The sequence below is a fragment of the Camelus bactrianus genome, chromosome 18 (assembly GCF_048773025.1).
Source record: "Camelus bactrianus isolate YW-2024 breed Bactrian camel chromosome 18, ASM4877302v1, whole genome shotgun sequence".
Lineage (NCBI taxonomy): Eukaryota > Metazoa > Chordata > Mammalia > Artiodactyla > Camelidae > Camelus > Camelus bactrianus.
In genome coordinates, this window is record NC_133556.1 from 1620207 (window position 1) to 1628964 (window position 8758).

Consider the following 8758-nt stretch of genomic DNA (forward strand, 5'->3'; position numbering starts at 1 on the left):
CCTCAGGTACAGGGACAGAGGCTTGGGGCAGTCCACGTGCCAAGGTGAGTGGGAGCACCGAGAGACTCTGTCAGCCAAGGAGGAAGGCAGCCCGTGGAATGGGAGGAAACCCTGCACGTCGCTTATCTGGTGAGTGATTAACACACAGAACTGACAGAACTGTAATTCAGCACCCAGAAGACAAACGACCCCATTCAAAAGTGGGCAAGTGACTCGAATGGGCATTTCTCCGGAGAAGACATAGGAATGGCCAACAGGCACATGAAAAGCCGCGCGACGTCGCTAACATCAGGGAAATGCAAGCCTCTGCCTGTGCTGGCAGGACTGGCCACCACTCGCCAAGGTCTGCCGGCCACCAGGTCCGTCTCGTTGGGTCTTCCCAGCAACACTTTGAGCCACATGTTAATTTAAATTTTTCTGATAACCTCCCTAAGAAGTAAAAAAGCAAGAAGTGAAATTAATTTTAGTATTTGACCGAATATATCCAAAATAGTATCATTTCAACTTGTGAATTAAATAAAATTATTCGTAAGATATTTTAGTCTGGCTGCTTGCGGGTTTGGGTTTGTTTTTGTGTGTGTGTGTGTGCTAAGACTTCAAAATCCCGTGTATTGCACACAGCACATCCCAGTCACACTAGCCACGTTTCAAGCACGCAGACAGCCGCAGGGGGCCGGTGGCCGCCATGGAGGACTGCAGAGCTTCGAGGAGTGGCTTCCGTAGCTCTTCCAGCTTTATAGATGCGGGAGCTGAGGCTGGAGAGGGTTGACCACAGCCACTCGTCCTCAGGGCCGCTGCCCGCACCGCCCCAGGACCTCGGCTCTGTTCCAGGCGGGGGCGCTGTCCTGGCCCCCTTGATTCGGGGCCAGGGCTGAGCGTGCCCTGCAGCCCTGGGGGTGACCCTCAGTGCTTCCTCTGCCCCTGGGTGGGACGGGGCTGGTGCTCCTCTCCCGCCGACCATGTGCCCAAGGAGGGGCCCCTGTGAAGAGGGGTCCGGCTCTGAGTCGGGGCCAACAGCCAAGGCGGCCAGGGTCCCAGGAGGGGCCGTGGGAGACTGGGCTCGCCTGGTCCTCAGTGCCTCCCACCAGGGGGCAGCCTCGGGTCAGGAATACCGCGTTTCGGGGCCTCCTCTCAGGTCTCCTGAGGGCCCTTACACAAGCGCGTCTGTCTGAGCCTGGGGCTCACTGGTTAGAGCGCGTGGGCAATTCCACAGCCGGTGAATCATTCTGCAGTGACGGGCCCAAGCCTGAGGACCACCTGGGGTGAGCAGACAGTGGAAGTCCTCTGACTGGCAGAGTGTCTCCGTGGAGCGGGTGGGGCGTGCCCAGCCCAGAAGCCAGGTTACGGGCTGCTGGTGGTGCGCCCAGGAAGCTCAGAGCCCTGCATGGCTGAGAGTCCAGCGGCCCCCCTGAGGGCAGGGGGCTGGTCGCCCCGGCCACTGATGCCCTCACATCCCTCATCTTCACCGTGGGTGCTCCTGGGTCCCCCACACCCAAAGCAGAAGCTGGCAGGGCGGGGCCCACCCCCAGGCCCGCGTTCGCATTCAGCTCCGTCACCTACTTGTCTCTCTGGGGAAGGTCACTCCCTGCCCGGGGCCCCTCTGGGGATTGGGAGATGCGTGTCTCAGCCTCCCCAGGCCCTGAAGCCCCCTGGGCCTGCCCCCAGGACACCAGACCTGAGCCTGTCCTTGGGCCGCCTCTGTTCTGAGGGTGACCCGGAATCCAGATGCGTGCACACATGCGGGATGCTGGCTGAGTGAGGCAGGACGTGGCCCCTGCCCACTCTGGGTTGGGGGACTCACGCCCCACCCTCCAGCGCACTCTTGTCCATTTGTGGGAGCCCCACGGGGAGGGATGCTGGCACAGATTCTGGCATGGAGTTCCCACGTCTGCCTGGGCCTCTCACCCCGAAATTCCATTTTCACAGTCCGAGGCGCTGCCTGCTGGAAGCCCTCTTTGGGAGCCCTTTGGTAAAGTGACGAGTCCTTTTGTCTGGACCTCCCCCCGTCCTGCTATGACATCCTTGTTTAGCTCCACGCTGCAGCCAGGGACCAGCCCGTCTCACGCGCCTGGCCTTGGGCCTGGTGTAGAGGAAGAGCTCCCTGAGTGCCTGCTGGAAGAGCAGACGTGGCAGTTTTACCTGGATCAGTCAAGGTTACAAGCACGCAAAACTGACTGCAGCGACATTAAATGGAACACAAAAGAACTTTGATGCCATGGGTAAAGATGGTGGATGGAGCACAAGCGTCTGTTTTTGCCCCTTTCTGAAGCCTCACGCAAGCGGCAGTGATAAGATATTTTTAAAGGCATAAATCTGCACGTACAGGAGAACAGGAGAGGATGTGGCAGGAGCCACATGTTAGAAACTGGAAGCAGATGACAAGCGGTGAATGACACAGCTGTCCTGAGAAGAGCGAATCCCGAACGGGTGGCGGGAAGCTGAGCCCCCAGACCCTGACTTACCCCCGGTGTCCTCAGAGGGCCTGAGAAGGGACGGGACCAGGGGGCGGGGGTGGGAGTGAGAGACAGCCAGGTCCCAGATGTCCCTCACCCCGACTCCATGCAGCCTCCCCAGCCTGGTTCTGAGAGGGTGACATACCAGGTGCCCAGCCTGGGGACCCCAGGCCCACTGAGGGCAGGGATCCTGTACTGACAGCAGAGGAGACAGACCTCCCTGCACTCAGGAAACGGGAGTCTTCTCTGGTAACAGCAAGCAGCCCTGGAGGGGGGACCCCAGCCAGCAGGCCCATCCGGTCAGCAAGCCCCACCCATGCACTCAGAGCCCGGAGCTCCCGGCAGCCTCCTCGCCCCCCAGACAGCACCTCCTCCTTCCTCTCTCTGGTCACTTGCTCCTGGAGATGCCAGTCACCATGCCAGGAGGACACTCAGCCCTAAGGGGATGTCCTCTTGTCAAGGAACTGAGACCCCCAGTGATAGCCAGGACCACCTCCCAGGCACGGGAGCAGCCCCGGCAGGGGACCCCCCACCCTGGTCCCGCCTTCAGATGACAGCAGCCCCCACTGACACTTTGGCTGCAGCCTCATGAGAGACCCCGAGCCAGGACCACCACGCGGAGTTACCTCGAATTTGTGAGATAGAAAGTAAGTGCTGGGCTTTGATGTTGTTGTTTTAACCTTTTATTTTTAAATATTTTTAGAGTGAGAGGAAGTTGCAAAGGTAGTACACAGAGAGGTCCTGTGTTTCCTCAATGGTTGTGTCTTATAAATAATTACAGTTCAGCATCAGAACCTGGAGATCGACTTCGGTATAATGTGCGTGTACAGCTGTGTTATGTTACTGCGTGTGCAGACGCGTGTAAACACCAGCACAGCTGCTCCGTCACCACAGAGATGCCCCACGGCTGCCGCTTTACGGCCACACCCACCCGAGCATCCTTCACCCCTGTCAGCCACAAATCTGTTTTCCATCTCTGCAGTGTTGTCGTTTCAAGAATGTCATATAAATGGAATCAGACACCATGTGGCCTTTTGAGATTGGTGTTCCTCGCTGAGTGTAGGGTCCTGAGGCCCAGACACTTCCTTGCACAACCACTGTCCCTTCTTCCTGCTGAGCCGTCCCACTCGGTATGCTGACCGCCGTCTGCTTAGCTGTCCTGACAGGTGGTGGTGGGGCCTCCCCTTGGTCTCCTGCTGCACTTTGCTGACAGCTCGTGACACTGCACGCCTGTCGTGTGCGTGTCTGCCGTCCGCGTATCCCCTCCGCTGAAACGCCTCGTCGTGTCATTTGCCCGTTTTCTGGCTGGGACTTTCTGATGTTGAGTTTGAGAGTCCCTGCCTGCTCTAGGCGCGAGCCCTTTGTCAGACACATGGTTCGCAAACGCCTCCTCCCACTCTGCGGCCTGTCTTCCCCTCCTCCAAGAGGGTCTTCTATAGAACAGAAGTGTTTTATTTTGATGGGGCTCAACTGATTTTTTTTTCTTTTAAAGACCATGACTTTGGTGTCAGGTCTAAGAACTCTTCACCAAGCCCTGGGTCCTAAAGATTTTCTCCTAGGCTATCTTCTCACACTTTGATATTTTATACTTAAATCCATGATTGATTTTGAGTTGATTTTTAAAAATAAGGTCTGAGGTTTAGATTGGTTGCTTTTCGGCCTGTGGATAGTCAGCTGTTCCAGCATCGCCGATTGAAAAGCAATCTTTCCTTCGCTGAACTGCCTTCGCACTTTTGTCAAAAGTCAGCTGGCTGTACGCACGCAGGGCTATTCCTGAGTTCTCTGTCCTGCTCCGTCCACCGGATGCCCACCTCCCACCAGCCCCACAGAGCACTGATCGCTGTCGGTATCTAACGAGGCTTGAAACTGGGCAGAGTAACTTCTGACTTTATTCTTCTTCACGATTGTTTCAGCTGTGTGAGCTCCTCTGTCTTTCCCCGTACGTTTTAGCATAGTCTTGACTATCTCTGCAAAAAAAATTGCTGGGATTTTTATAGGAGTTGCATTAAATCTGTTTATCAATTTCAGGAGAAAGGACACGTTTACCATGTTGAGCCTTCTAATCCACGAACAAGGGATGTCTGGCCATTATTTAAATCTTTGATTTCTCTCTTTGACAGTCTGTAGTTTGCAGCATAAAAGTCCCGAACGTGTTTTGTTAGATTTGCACCTAGGTTTTTTTTTTTTTTGGAGTGATTACAAATGGTATTGTATTTTTAACAAAAATAAAATAATACAACAAATACAGATACAACAATACCACAAAAAATACATGTTTGTTTCTTTAAAATGGCTTTGTTGAGGAGGTAAAATTAACATAACAAAATTTACCCATTGTTAAGTGATTTCTAGTAAATTTACACTGTTGTGCAACCGTCACCACAGTCTAATTTTAGAACATTTCCATCATGTCAAAAGTTCCCTCAAGCCCACTTAGCCAGTCCCAACTTCCACCGGAGCCCCAGGAAACCACTGACCTAGTTTCTGTCCCTATAAAGCTGCTTTTTCTGAACGTTCACATGGATGGAATCCTGCAATGTGTAGCCCTCTGTGTCCGGCTTCACTTAGCATCATGTTTTTGAGATTCCTTCACCTTGTCGCAGGTATCAGACCCCATTCTTACGCTGCTGAATAGTATTCCATTGTCTGGATGGACCCCATCTTGTTTATCCATTCATTCCCCAGTTGATGGCCATTTAGCTTGTTTCCAGTGGAGGCTGTAACGGAGATTCTGCTACGAACGTTCACGTACATCTGCGTGTGTGGACATGTTTTCATTTCTCCTGGGTAGATTCCTGAGGGTTGAAATGCTGGGTCACATGGAAGTTTATGGTTAACTTTTTTAAGAAACTGCCAGACCGTTTTACAAAGTGGCCGCACCATTTTCCATTCTTAGCAGCAATGCATGAGGGCTCCAATTTCCCCACATCCTCACCTATAATTATTATTGTCTTGGATTCTGCAGTCCTGGTAGGTGGGAAGTAGTATCTCATTGTGGCTTTAATTTGCTTTTCCCTAAGGACCAGTGATGTGGAGCATCTTTTTCTGTGCCTATTACCAGCTTATGTATCTTCTTTGATAAAACTATTCAGGCCTTTTGCCCATTTTGAAAGTAAGTTATCTTCTTATTGAATTGTGTTTGTTATATATTCTGGATAAGAGTCCTTTATCAAATCTATCCTCTGCAAATATTTTTTTCCCTGTCTATGGCTGTCTTCTCATTTCCTTTAATTTTTTTTTTTTTTTTTTGATAGAGGGGCTGGGGATTGAACCCAGGACCTCGCGCATGCTAAGCACGCGCTCTGTCCCTGAGCTGCACCCTCCCTCTCCAGCCCCACCCCTCTCTTCTCATCTTCTTAAGGGTGTCTTTTGAAGAGCAGTTTTTATTCATGATGAAGTCCGATTTATCCATTTTTCTGTTATGGATTGTACTTCTGGTGTCATAACTAACTCAAGATCACAGATTTTCTCCTCTGTCTTCTTATAGAAGTTTGATAGTTTTAGCTGCTACATGGAGTTCTCTGCTGCATTTTGAGTTAATTTTTGTAGAGGATGTGAGGTTTGTTTGTTTTTTGCAAAATCCAATTGTCCCAGCACCGTTTTTTGTTTGTTTTTAAAAATTATATAAATGTTTAATTTTGTATGGAAGAAGATGTCATAAACAAAGTCAATAAACAAATAAAAGACCAGGAAACATATTTGCAAGATATAATCCAATAAAATTTTAGCATAACTAACTGTGTTAGTTATCTAATTCTACAAAATAAATAACCCCCAAACTTAGCAGCTGAAAACACGTTTATGACTCACAGTTTCTGTGGGTCAGGAATCTGGGCACCAACTAACTGTGTCCTCTGCTTTCGGGTCCCTCACAGCTGCAGTGAGATGTCAGCCAGGCTGCAGTCTCACCTGAAGGCTTGAATGAGGAAGAGTCCGCTACGTGGATGTTTGCAGGATTCATTTCCTTGAGGAACGTTGGAATAAGGGCCTGCGTTTCCCACGGGCTGTTGGATGGAGGCCACCGCAGCTCCATGCCAGGTGTCCTCTCCCTCAGAGCGAGAATACAAGATTCTCTCTATGGCTCTTCCCAGCACCATTTGTTGAAGAGACTTCTCCATTGAATTGTCTTTGTACTTTCACTGGAAATCACTTGACCATGATAAACACAGTGCTGACTTCTGAGTTCTCGGTCCGCCCGGTTGCACTCCATCCCCGTGTGCCGCGGTCTTGATCACGTGGCTTGATGGTAGGGTTTGAAATCGGCTAGTGTCGGTCTTCCCGCTTTGTTCTTCTCTTTCAAAGTTGCTTCAGCTGTTCTGGATCCTTTGAAGCTCCATATGAATTCGGGACCAGCTTGTCAATGTTCACCCCAGAGAGCCGACCGGGATTTTTGATAGAGGTCGTGTTGAATACACAGGCCAATCTGGGGAGACAGGAGTGTGGACTGTCCCTCCATTTACTTAAACCGTCTTTAACTCGTCTCAGCAGTGTTTTGTCTTTTCAGTACACAAGCCTCGCGCTGCTTTCGTTGGCATTTGTTCCCAAGCGTTTAGTTATTCCTCATGCGGTTGTGAAAGGAATTGCTTTCTCAATTTCACTTTCAGAGTGCTCGCTGCTAGCACGTGGAAACACGGCTGCTTTTTGTGTACTGATCTGAAACCCTGCTACCTTGTACTCGTTCCAAGAGCTTCGGGGGAGATTCCTGAGGCTTTTACACGCGCAGGACCGCGTCCTCCGTGCATGACGGTTGCGCTTCTTCCTCTGCAGTCCGGGTGACTTTCATTTCTGTCGTCTCGCTTTATCTTTGCCTTGTTCCACGGCCAGAGCCTTCGGTATGCTGGAGACATCCTTCTTTTGTTCTCAGTGTTAGAGGGAAAATACAGTCTTTCATCATTCAGTGCGACGTCAGCTGTCGCTTTTCACAGATGCCTTTATCAGTTTGAGGAAATTCCCTTGTTTCCAGTCTGTTGTGGGTTTTCATCCTGACGGGGCGTCAGCCTCTGCCAGATGCTTTTCCTGCATCTGCTGAGGTGATATGACCGTGTGGTTTCTGTCTCTTATTCTGTTACTGTGGTTTATTACACTAGTTACTACATTAACTGATTTGTGAATGTGAGGCCAGCTTTGCATGCCTGGAGTAGGTCCCGCTTGGTCGTGGTGTGTGATCCTTTTCACGCGTCCCTGTGTTTGAGGCGGGGAGCCCCATAAAAAGACCGGCAGGACCCCTGGGCAGGGCCGCTGCTCTCCTCCCAGCACCGGCCGGTTCCCTGGCCCAGAGGCTCTATCTCACTTTCTGCCTCTAAAGTGGCTAACTTACACCTCAAACTCTATTGGTTCCCTGAGCTCATTTCCGATTGGTTATTTCCTTCACTCCTGATTGGGTATTACTCTCACTCCTGATTGGTTATTCTCATTTCTGATTGGTCCACTTCCGTAACTTCTGATTGGTCCATTTGTAGTACTTCATTTGCATGGAGCTCACTCCTGATTGGTTACTTTTCTCACTCCTGATTGGTCTATTTCTACAAAGCTTGTTCCTGGTTGGTCAACTTCTGTTGTACTTTATTTGCATATGATGTTGGAAAATATAAAACTGGCAGCCTATAAAGGCCTGTGTAACCCTACAGACGGGGTCCAGAGTTTGAAGTGTTAACCGTTCTAGGCCCGCTGGTATAATAAACGTGAGTTTTCCGTCCCCGAGTGCTGATGGGTCCTTCGTCTGGATCCCGGTTGTTGTCACAAGTGAGCTGTAACACCGAGCTGTAACGCATTTTTCCACATTTCCAGTTTGTAATATTTTGTTAAGGATTTTTGCGTCGGTGTCCACGAGGACACTGGTCGTAGTTTTCTTGTGCTGTCTTTGGCTTTGGTGGAGGGCCCTGCTGCCCTCAAAGAATGAGCGGGGAAATGTTCCCGCCTCCTTTATATTGTGAAAGACTCTGTTACTATTTTTTCTTTAAATATTTGGTGGAGCTTAGCGGTGAGAACACCTGGAGTGGACGTTTGTTTGTGGGACGATTCCATGTTGCTAGTTCAGTCTCCATGCCACAGGTCTCTTCCGATTTTCCATTTCTTCTCAAGTCAGTTTTTGCGTTTTGACTCTTCGTGGGAACGTGCGCGTGTCACCTACGCTGCTGGCTTGGCTAACGGAAGCTGCCATAATGCTCTCTGACAGGCCTGTTTCTGCAGGGTTGGTGACGTTCCCTCTTGCCTTCCTGAATTTGACCATTTGTATCTTCTCTCTTTTTTTTTTTTTTTTGGTCAGTCTAGCTGAAGTTTTTTTTTTGTTTGTTCTTGATGTTTTA

At 50.4% G+C, this 8758-nt stretch overlaps 1 long non-coding RNA gene across 1 annotated transcript; it reads right to left on the reverse strand.

Moving 5' to 3' along the window:
- Nucleotides 1-292: 292 nt before the first annotated feature.
- LOC123611939 (uncharacterized) lies at nucleotides 293-7559 on the reverse strand. Its single transcript, XR_012500225.1, has 3 exons — nucleotides 2463-7559; nucleotides 1906-2112; nucleotides 293-429 (listed from the first exon to the last, which is right to left on the reverse strand). It is a non-coding gene; the product is annotated as an uncharacterized LOC123611939 (long non-coding RNA).
- Between the last annotated feature and the right edge of the window lie 1199 nt (nucleotides 7560-8758).